Source organism: Protomyctophum parallelum, assembly GCF_964188405.1.
Source record: "Protomyctophum parallelum genome assembly, chromosome: 1".
Classification (NCBI taxonomy): Eukaryota; Metazoa; Chordata; class Actinopteri; order Myctophiformes; family Myctophidae; genus Protomyctophum; species Protomyctophum parallelum.
The window spans coordinates 23713449-23724138 of record NC_139697.1 but is presented as its reverse complement, the minus strand read 5'-3'; positions in this window follow the sequence as shown (position 1 = coordinate 23724138).

Below are 10690 nucleotides of genomic sequence, written 5' to 3'. Positions count from 1 at the left end.
TAAAACCATATTTGTGTTACAGTTACCAATTGAACCCTCAAAAAGCATACCTATTGTGGTAGGAACATTTGCCAAAAATAGCAGATAAAAAAAAAAAAAGAAGCAGAACTGCACATAGAATACCAAGTACAGAGGTCAAGTACAAAGGTCAAGTTTATTGAGGATTAAAAAGAAAGAAAGAAAGAAAGAAAGAAAGAACTGACATGAAACAAATAGAGTTTTTCCCTCTGCTTTTCATGCCTCCCACTAGCTGGAGAAAAACAAAACACGAAGGGAGGCACCGGACCGGCACCCGACGTCATCTCCACTTCCTCTGCTCTGCTCTCCCACTCTGCTTCCTCTTCCCTCCACAGAGGGAGGACAGAGGAGAGGAGGAGGCCAGAGGAGGAGTGGAGGAGGCAGAGGAGGAGGAGGAGCCAGAGGAGGAGGAGGCCAGAGGAGAGGAGTAGCCAGAGGAGTGGAGGAGGCCAGAGGAGGAGTGGAGGAGGCCAGAGGAGGAGTGGAGGAGGCCAGAGGAGGGAGGCCAGAGGAGGAGTAGGCCAGAGGAGAGGAGTAGGCAGAGGAGGAGGAGGAGGCCAGAGGAGGAGGAGGAGGCCAGAGGAGTGGAGGAGGCCAGAGGAGGAGGAGGAGGCCAGAGGAGGAGGAGGAGGCCAGAGGAGTGGAGGAGGCCAGAGGAGTGGAGAGGCCAGAGGAGAGGCCAGAGGAGGAGGAGGCCAGAGGAGGAGTGGAGGAGGCCAGAGGAGGAGTGGAGGAGGCCAGAGGAGGAGTGGAGGAGGCCAGAGGAGGAGGAGGAGGCCAGAGGAGTGGAGGAGGCCAGAGGAGTGGAGGAGGCCAGAGGAGGAGTGGAGGAGGCCAGAGGAGGAGGAGGAGGCCAGAGGAGGTGGAGGAGGCCAGAGGAGTGGAGGAGGCAGAGAGGAGGCCAGAGGAGGAGGAGGCCAGAGGAGGAGTGGAGCAGAGGAGGAGTGAGGAGGCCAGAGGAGGAGTGGAGGAGGCCAGAGGAGGTGTGGAGGAGACCAGTGGACGTGGAGGAGGCCAGAGGAGGAGGTGGAGGCCAGAGGAGGAGGAGGCCAGAGGAGGAGGAGGCCAGAGGAGGAGGCCAGAGGAGTGGAGGAGGAGGCCAGAGGAGGAGGAGGAGGCCAGAGGAGTGGAGGAGGAGGCCAGAGGAGTGGAGGAGGAGGCCAGAGGAGTGGAGGAGGAGGCAGAGGAGGAGGAGGAGGCCAGAGGAGTGGAGGAGGAGGCCAGAGGAGGAGGAGGAGGCCAGAGGAGTGGAGGAGGAGGCCAGAGGAGGAGGCCAGAGGAGGAGGTGGAGGCCCAGAGGAGGAGGAGGCCAGAGGAGGAGGAGGCCAGAGGAGTGGAGGAGGAGGCGCCAGAGGAGGAGGCCAGAGGAGGAGTGGAGGAGGCCAGAGTAGGAGGAGGCCAGAGGAGGAGGAGGCCAGAGGAGTTGAGGAGGAGGCCAGAGGAGGAGAGGAGGCCAGAGCAGGAGGAGGCCAGAGAGGAGTGGAGAGGCCAGAGGAGGAGGAGGCCAGAGGAGGAGGAGGAGGCAGAGGAGGAGGAGGCCAGAGGAGGAGGAGGAGGCCAGAGGAGGAGGAGGAGGAGGAGTGAGGAGGCCAGAGGAGGAGGAGGAGGCCAGAGGAGGAGGAGGCCAGAGGAGGAGGAGGCCAGAGGAGTGGAGGAGGCCAGAGGAGAGGAGGAGGCCAGAGGAGTGGAGGAGGCCAGAGGAGGAGTGGAGGAGGCCAGAGGAGGAGGAGGCCAGAGGAGTGGAGGAGGCCAGAGGAGGAGGAGGCCAGAGGAGGAGTGGAGGAGGCCAGAGGAGGAGGAGGCCAGAGGAGTGGAGGAGGCCAGAGGAGGAGGAGGCCAGAGGAGGAGGAGGCCAGAGGAGGAGGAGGAGGCCAGAGGAGTGGAGGAGGCCAGAGGAGTGGAGGAGGCCAGAGGAGGAGGAGGCCAGAGGAGGAGGAGGCCAGAGGAGGAGGAGGCCAGAGGAGTGGAGGAGGCCAGTGGAGGAGGAGGCCAGAGAGGAGGAGGCCAGAGGAGGAGGAGGCCAGAGGAGGAGGTGGAGGCGGCCAGAGGAGGAGGCCAGAGGAGGAGTGGAGGAGGCAGAGGAGAGGAGGCCAGAGGAGGAGGAGGCCAGAGAGTGGAGGAGGCCAGAGTAGGAGGAGGCCAGAGGAGGAGGAGGCCAGAGGAGTGAGGAGGAGGCCAGAGGAGGAGGAGGCCAGAGGAGGAGGAGGCCAGAGGAGGAGGCGGCCAGAGGAGGAGGCCAGAGGAGGAGTGGAGGAGGCCAGAGGAGGAGGAGGGCCAGAGGAGGAGGAGGCCAGAGGAGTGGAGGAGGCCAGAGTAGAGGAGGCCAGAGGAGGAGGAGGCCAGAGGAGTTGAGGAGGAGGCCAGAGGAGGAGTGGAGGAGGCCAGAGGAGGAGGAGGCCAGAGGAGGAGGAGGAGTGGAGGAGGCCAGAGGAGGAGGAGGAGGAGTGGAGGAGGCCAGAGGAGGAGGAGGAGGAGTGGAGGAGGCCAGAGGAGGAGGAGGAGGCCAGAGGAGAGGAGTAGGCCAGAGGAGTGGAGAGGCCAGAGGAGGAGTGGAGGAGGCCAGAGGAGAGTGGAGGAGAGGCAGAGGAGGAGGAGGCCAGAGGAGTGGAGGAGGCAGAGGAGGAGGCCAGAGGAGGAGGAGGAGGCCAGAGGAGAGAGTAGGCCAGAGGAGTGGAGGAGGCCAGAGGAGGAGTGGAGGAGGCCAGAGGAGGAGTGGAGGAGGCCAGAGGAGGAGGAGGCCAGAGGAGTGGAGGAGGCCAGAGGAGGAGGAGGCCAGAGGAGGAGAGGCCAGAGGAGTGGAGGAGGCCAGAGGAGGAGGAGGAGGCCAGAGAGTGGAGGAGGCCAGAGGAGTCGAGGAGGCCAGAGGAGGAGGAGGCCAGAGGAGGTGTGGAGGAGGCCAGAGGAGGAGGAGGCCAGAGGAGGAGTGGAGGAGGCAGAGAGGAGGAGGCCAGAGAGTGGAGGCCAGAGGAGGAGGAGGAGGCCAAGAGGAGGAGGAGGCCAGAGGAGTGGAGGAGGCCAGAGGAGGAGGTGGAGGCCAGAGGAGGAGGCCAGAGGAGGAGGCCAGAGAGGAGGAGGCCAGAGGAGGAGGCCAGAGGAGGAGGAGCAGAGGAGGAGGAGGCCAGAGGAGGAGGAGGCCAGAGGAGTGGAGGAGGAGGCCAGAGGAGGAGTGGAGGAGCCAGGAGTGGAGGAGGAGGAGGCCAGAGGAGGAGTGGAGGAGGCCAGAGGAAGAGGAGGCCAGAGGAGGAGGAGGCCAAGGAGGAGGAGGAGGCCAGAGAGGAGGAGGCCAGAGGAGTGGAGGAGGCCAGAGGAAGAGGAGGCCAGAGGAGGAGGAGGAGGCCAGAGGAGGAGGAGGCCAGAGGAGTGGAGGAGAGGCCAGAGGAGAGTGGAGGAGGCCAGAGGAGGAGGCCAGAGGAGGAGTGGAGGAGGCCAGAGGAGGAGGTGGGAGGCCAGGAAGAAGGAGGAGGCAGGAAGAAGAGGAGGCCAGAGAGGAGGAGGCCAGAGGAGGAGTGGAGGAGGCCGAGGAGGCCAGAGAGAGGAGGAGGAGGCCAGAGGAAGAGGAGGCCAGAGGAGGAGGAGGAGGAGGCCAGAGGAAGAGAGGCCAGAGGAGGAGGAGGAGGAGGCCAGAGGAGGAGGAGGAGGAGGCCAGAGGAGGAGTGGAGGAGGCCAGAGGAGGAGGCCAGAGGAGGAGGCCAGAGGAGGAGGAGGCCAGAGGAGGATGAGGAGGCCAGAGGAGGAGGAGGCCAGAGGAGGAGGAGGCCAGAGGAGGAGGAGGACAGAGGAGGAGGAGGACAGAGGAGGAGGAGGACAGAGGAGGAGGCCAGGAGGAGGAGGCCAGAGGAGGAGTGGAGGAGGCCAGAGGAGGAGGCCAGAGGAGGAGGCCAGAGGAGGAGTGGAGGAGGCAGAGGAGGAGGAGGCCAGGAAGAAGGAGGAGGCCAGGAAGAAGAGGAGGCCAGAGGAGTGGAGGAGGCCAGAGGAGGAGGAGGAGGCCAGAGGAGGAGGAGGAGGCCAGAGGAGGAGGAGGCCAGAGGAGGAGGAGGCCAGAGGAGGAGGAGGCCAGAGGAGGAGGAGGAGCCAGAGGAGGAGGAGGCCAGAGGAGGAGGAGGCCAGAGGAGTGGAGGAGGCCAGAGGAGGAGGTGGAGGCCAGAGGAGGAGGCCAGAGGAGGAGGGCCAGAGGAGGAGGAGGCAGAGGAGGAGGAGGCCAGAGGAGGAGGAGGAGGCCAGAGGAGGGAGGAGGCCAGAGGAGGAGGTGGAGGCCAGAGGAGGAGGCAGAGGAGGAGGAGGCCAGAGGAGTGGAGGAGGAGGCCAGAGGAGGAGTGGAGGAGGCCAGAGGAGTGGAGGAGGAGGCCAGAGGAGGAGGTGGAGGAGGCCAGAGGAAGAGGAGGCCAGAGGAGGAGGAGGCCAGAGGAGGAGGAGGAGGCCAGAGGAGGAGGAGGCCAGAGAGGAGTGGAGGAGGAGGCCAGAGGAGGAGTGGAGGAGGCCAGAGGAGGAGGCCAGAGGAGGAGTGGAGGAGGCCAGAGGAGGAGGAGGCCAGGAAGAAGAGGAGGCCAGAGGAGGAGGAGGCCAGAGGAGGAGTGGAGGAGCCGGAGGAGGAGGAGGCCAGAGGAAGAGGAGGCCAGAGGAGGAGGAGGAGGAGGCCAGAGGAAGAGGAGGCCAGAGGAGGAGGAGGAGGCCAGAGGAGTGGAGGCAGAGGAGGAGGAGGCCAGAGGAGGAGGAGGACAGAGGAGGAGGAGGGACAGAGGAGGAGGAGGACAGAGGAGGAGGAGGCCAGAGGAGGAGGAGCCAGAGGAGGAGTGGAGGAGGCCAGAGGAGGAGGCCAGAGGAGGAGGGCCAGAGGAGGAGGAGGCCAGAGGAGAGGAGGCCAGAGGAGGAGGAGGACAGAGGAGGAGGAGGACAGAGGAGGAGGAGGCCAGAGGAGGAGGAGGCCAGAGGAGAGGAGGCCAGAGGAGGAGGAGGACAGAGGAGGAGAGGAGGACAGAGGAGGAGGAGGCCAGAGGAGGAGTGGAGGAGGCCAGAGGAGGAGGAGGACAGAGGAGGAGGAGGACAGAGGAGGAGGAGGAGGCAGAGGAGGAGGAGGCCAGAGGAGGGAGGAGGCCAGAGGAGGAGTGGAGGAGGCAGAGGAGGAGGCCAGAGGAGGAGGAGGACAGAGAGAGGAGGCAGAGGAGGAGGCCAGAGGAGGAGGCCAGAGGAGGAGGAGGGCCAGAGAGGAGGAGGCCAGAGGAGGAGGAGGACAGAGGAGGAGGAGGACAGAGGAGGAGGAGGACAGAGGAGGAGGAGGCAGAGGAGGAGGCCAGAGAGAGTGGAGGAGGCCAGAGGAGGAGGCCAGAGGAGGAGGCCAGAGGAGGAGTGGAGGAGGCCAGAGGAGGAGAGGCCAGGAAGAGGAGGAGGCCAGGAAGAAGAGGAGGCCAGAGGAGTGGAGGAGGCCAGAGGAGGAGGAGGAGGCCCAGAGAGGAGGAGGAGCCAGAGGAGGAGGCCAGAGGAGGAGGAGGCCAGAGGAGGAGGAGGCCAGAGAGGAGGAGACAGAGGAGGAGGAGGCCAGAGGAGAGGAGGCCAGAGGAGGAGGAGGCCAGAGGAGGAGGAGGACAGAGGAGGAGGAGGCCAGAGAGGAGGCCAGAGGAGGAGGCCAGAGGAGGAGTGGAGGAGGCCAGAGGAGGAGGCCAGAGGAGGAGAGGAGGAGGCCAGAGGAGGAGGAGGCCAGAGGAGGAGGCCAGAGGAGGAGTGGAGGAGGCCAGAGGAGGAGGCCAGAGGAGGAGGCCAGAGGAGGAGAGGAGGAGGCCAGAGGAGGAGGAGGCCAGAGGAGGAGGCCAGAGGAGGAGTGGAGGAGGCCAGAGGAGGAGGCCAGAGGAGGAGGCCAGAGGAGGAGAGGAGGAGGCCAGAGGAGGAGGAGGCCAGAGGAGGAGGAGGAGGCCAGAGGAGGAGGAGGAGGCCAGAGGAGGAGGCCAGAGGAGGAGGAGGCCAGAGGAGGAGGAGGCCAGAGGAGGAGGAGGACAGAGGAGGAGGAGGCCAGAGGAGGAGGAGGCCAGAGGAGGAGGAGGCCAGAGGAGGAGGAGGACAGAGGAGGAGGAGGCCAGAGGAGGAGGCCAGAGGAGGAGGCCAGAGGAGGAGTGGAGGAGGCCAGAGGAGGAGGCCAGAGGAGGAGGCCAGAGGAGGAGAGGAGGAGGCCAGAGGAGGAGGAGGCCAGAGGAGGAGGCCAGAGGAGGAGTGGAGGAGGCCAGAGGAGGAGGCCAGAGGAGGAGGCCAGAGGAGGAGAGGAGGAGGCCAGAGGAGGAGGAGGCCAGAGGAGGAGGCCAGAGGAGGAGTGGAGGAGGCCAGAGGAGGAGGCCAGAGGAGGAGGCCACAGGAGGAGAGGAGGAGGCCAGAGGAGGAGGAGGCCAGAGGAGGAGGACAGAGGAGGAGGAGGACAGAGGAGGAGGAGGACAGAGGAGGAGGAGGCCAGAGGAGGAGGCGGCCAGATGAGTGGAGGAGGCCAGAAACTATGTAGTTCTAGGGACTCCCCAGATTTTCTTTTTTTATTTGAGTTAAAAAAACATATGCTCTGAAAGAATATATTCAAAGATTTTCAGCAGCAGACCTACAAGCTCGTAGCGTGGCACAGAGTGCCGAGCTTGTAGATTGTAGATCTGCTATTCTTCAATAGCTAAAACATAATGCTTAAAACACCAAATGGGGTTCCCGTCCAGAATGGGTTAACAACTTAAACCCTGTAATGGTTGTACCAGAGTCACTCAGGGCTCAGTACTAATGTATTTTTTTTGTTTTATGTTATTATCCGGCAAGGCTTTAGCTGAAAATAGCAGATCGACAAGTTATCCACAATACAGATGCTGGGGTTTAATTGGTATTGGTAAAGAATATTAATAGCACAATGTAGAAATAATCTGAAAGTAAAAGTACGTATAGCACTGACATCAAAATATACTTAGAAGTACCAAAAAATACATTTACTCATGTATACAATTTATAAAAAATCTTTTCAAAATCGCCAAAGTATGTATATGGCACTGAAGTGGTTAATGTAGGCCTATGTTTTGTAATAATAATCTAAATCTAACTAGTAGGTAACTAAAGTAAGTGTGGAGTAAAAGTACAATATTTTCCCCTGAGATGTACAGTAGTGAAGTAGGGAGCAAACATATTTAAAGTTGAAAATACGTAATAAGTATTAAATGCACCTATAGTTACTGTCCACCTCTGCAGAGGAGGGGACGGTGAATGGTAAACCGTGCATTTATATACTGCAGCACCTTTATCCAAGGCGCTTTACAGAGATTGCGCATCAATTCACCCATTCACACACACATTCATACACCGATGGCGGCGGAAACCATGCAAGGCACCAACCAGCACATCAGGAGCAGTTAGGGGTTCAGAGTCTTGCTCAAGGACACTTCGACACTGACTCTGGGGGAGCCCCGGGTTCGAACAGGCAACCTTGCGGTTACCATCCAGCCACTCTACTCCTGAGCCACCGCCGCCCGGATGACGGTGAATCCATGAGCCCCACCTTGCCTCTCTCTATCCCTCAGACCGTGCCATTGATGTGGAAGTGTTTAACACATCCGTGGGTGTAAACTGTAGACTCTCTAAAGGACTCTCTTGATGTGTATGTTGTTGTTGTCATTTATTTTTACCTGAGGAATAATAAGTGCCTTCCTTGATGTGCAACCGGAATGAGTGGAGAGGGAAGGTCTGCGGGGGGTCGACCCTACTGTCTGTCACCTACACACGCACTCACGCACGCACGCACCCACCCGCGCACGCACGCATGCACACACACACACAGGTTATATTTAACTAAAAGTATCAATACCACAATGTAGAAATACTCGGTTACACAACTGGTAAAAGTCCAGAATTTCAAATTTTATATTTTCAAATGGCCGAAATGTATATGAAGTGGGTACGTTTTTAAATAATTGTATCGGAGTAAAAGTATATTTGCCTCAATGCCTCGGAGCTGTATACAGTGGGGTACCGTGTGTGAAGTGAGCGGTGTAACTGTACCGCGTTGGGGTCCGCGCGGGGGGTCCCTGTGACATCGAGACCCCCAGGAACACGCCCAGGGGGCCGGCCCCGGTTGAGAAGTGACAGAGTAAAGGTCCCTGCACACTGAGCGCGTTTTGCGGATCTATGCAGTCCATCTGTCCAGTGTGCAAAACCACCTTTGCCGTGTTGCAGCTTTTCGTGCTCCGACATACATACATACATACATACATACATACATACATACATACATACATACATACAGTACATACGGACACACATAGCTGCGTAACGGAACGGAGGCACCTCTCAAAAATGTACTTTCCATTTAGGCCTGACCTCGACATTTAAAAAAAATCTTCTAAATCGTCCAGTTTTCTGAAATAAATATTTTCACGATTTTTCAAAAAGAGCAGACCTACAAGCTCATAGTGCGCCACTCGGTGGCGCGCGCTATGAGCTTGGACATCTGCTATTTTTCAATAGCTAAATTATAACACAATGTTTAAAACACCAAAAGTGGTTCCCGCCCCAAAATGGGTTCAATACTGTACTTGAGTAAATGCATTCACAATTTAGGCATTTAGCATATACGCTCTTAATCCAGAGCGATTTACAGTAAGCAATAACCACACAAGGTGCTTATATACCACTGTGGGAAATATTGAGAGACGTCAGTGTGTGTGTGTGTGTGTGTGTGTGTGTGTGAGTGAGTGAGTGAGTGAGTGAGTGAGTGAGTGAGTGAGTGAGTGAGTGAGTGAGTGAGTGAGTGAGTGAGTGAGTGAGTGAGTGAGTGAGTGAGAGAGAGAGAGAGAGAGAGAGAGAGAGAGAGAGAGAGAGAGAGAGAGATAGAGAGAGAGAGAGAGAGAGAGAGAGAGAGAGAGGCCTGAGTGTTAAACAAATCCCTAAAATGTGTCACTGACTTCAAACACCTGTGCGTCTGGCGGTGGAGTGACGGTGGGGGACTGAGCATCCTTTCTTCATGTCTCTGTGTAGACTCTCTCCTGTTGACAGGCCGGGCCCCCCTCTCAGTCCCGGGACCCCCGCGCTCCCACAAGCTGTGTGTGTGTGTGTGTCAACTCAACGGCTCCTGGATGAATAACAAATGCCAAAGGGACATAAATGAAAAGGAGGGGGGAGGAGAATATAATAAATCAGAAGGACTATATGCATTCCCCCCACCCCCCTCCTTTTTTAAGGTATATCTCCACATGTGTGGTTTATGAAAAGCACTCGTGCTGTTGACGTGTATTACCATGAACCGTGGCATATCAGTCTACTGTATACAGTACGTCTCAGTATACTGTATAGGCACAATCTATCAACATTTACGGCTTACATACCGGTATCTGCTATTTTAAAATGGACAAAGTAGAAAGCAGGGCCGAAATAGTAAATTGTTGATGATTATACCAGTGAAAATATTGAAAGCACCCATCCTCCGCGTGCATGTTTATGTCTGTATTACGGGCTTGGATCAGAGGATATTATATTGATATGATATAGTACTGTATTGTCAGCTCACACTGAGATTTGTCTTGTGACCGCAGCAGCCTCGTATGCAACGCGTATACACACATTTGACATGACACAGAAAACAAAAAACTAAATTACATACATAAAAACATAAAGACAAGTATATGTCCACAGCTCAGCCTATACTCCTGGCCAAACTCCTGATTAAGCCTCAAAGTCGACTGATGTACGTAAGGACCTCTTCAATCTGACATTATTTGTATGCTGGAACAGTGAACACCATACCTCCTTCCTAAAGGCAGGAACCTGTATACTCTCCATACAAAACATGGTGTTTGTGCTGAAATTCCTTGCCTAACGTAAGATTCTGTTATCATGCGTGGAAGTATATACATCTCTGAAGTGGTTGTCCAACACTCGGTTGGAGCAATTGTGATTTTTAAAGCCATACAGACAAACATCCATACCAACAATTACTATAGTGACAAAGAAAATTCCATGTACGTATACTCTGGCCTTTCTCAATCAATGTCACTATATATTTCCCACGTTGCAATTCATGGGCAAGCAATAGCCTTCCATGTACTGTATGGCTGCCAATGCCATTGGCATTACATCAACCCGATTCATGCTATGCTCTCCAAAGTTTCAACGGTGTGGCTTAAACACAGCGAGCAAGGTCAAGGTCGGGGACAAATCTCGGCCACACAGCTTAGTGGCTAGAAACCAAGAAGGACCAGTCTTTTCCGGATCAGCCTGCAGGACATTAAGGGACAAGCTCATAACTTGCAGATCTGCTATTTCTGCGATAAATCAATACAGTAATTTGGTTGAGCGGACTAACAATTTCATCCAGATAATGTCATCATAATTACACCCAATACAAAGAAAATGTCCACAATAATTCTTCAGATATGAAAACATCCATTAGTAGCCCACTACTGCAGATCAGTATCCGTCCATATCACTCTACAGAAACGATCATTTAGCTAAATTTAAACAGTGCATTAATTTTAATGCCGTGAAGCATGTGTAATTTATGATGGCCGAGGGGATATATATCGCGCGCACATATCTACTGTAATCTCTCAGGGGTGATGACAGGCAGCTGGGGTGATAAGCTATTCCGTGACCCAAATTTATGAGTTTAAAAGGGCTACAAAACCTGCACACTGCATCCAACCGGCAACCCGATCTCACAACTCATCACATGTCA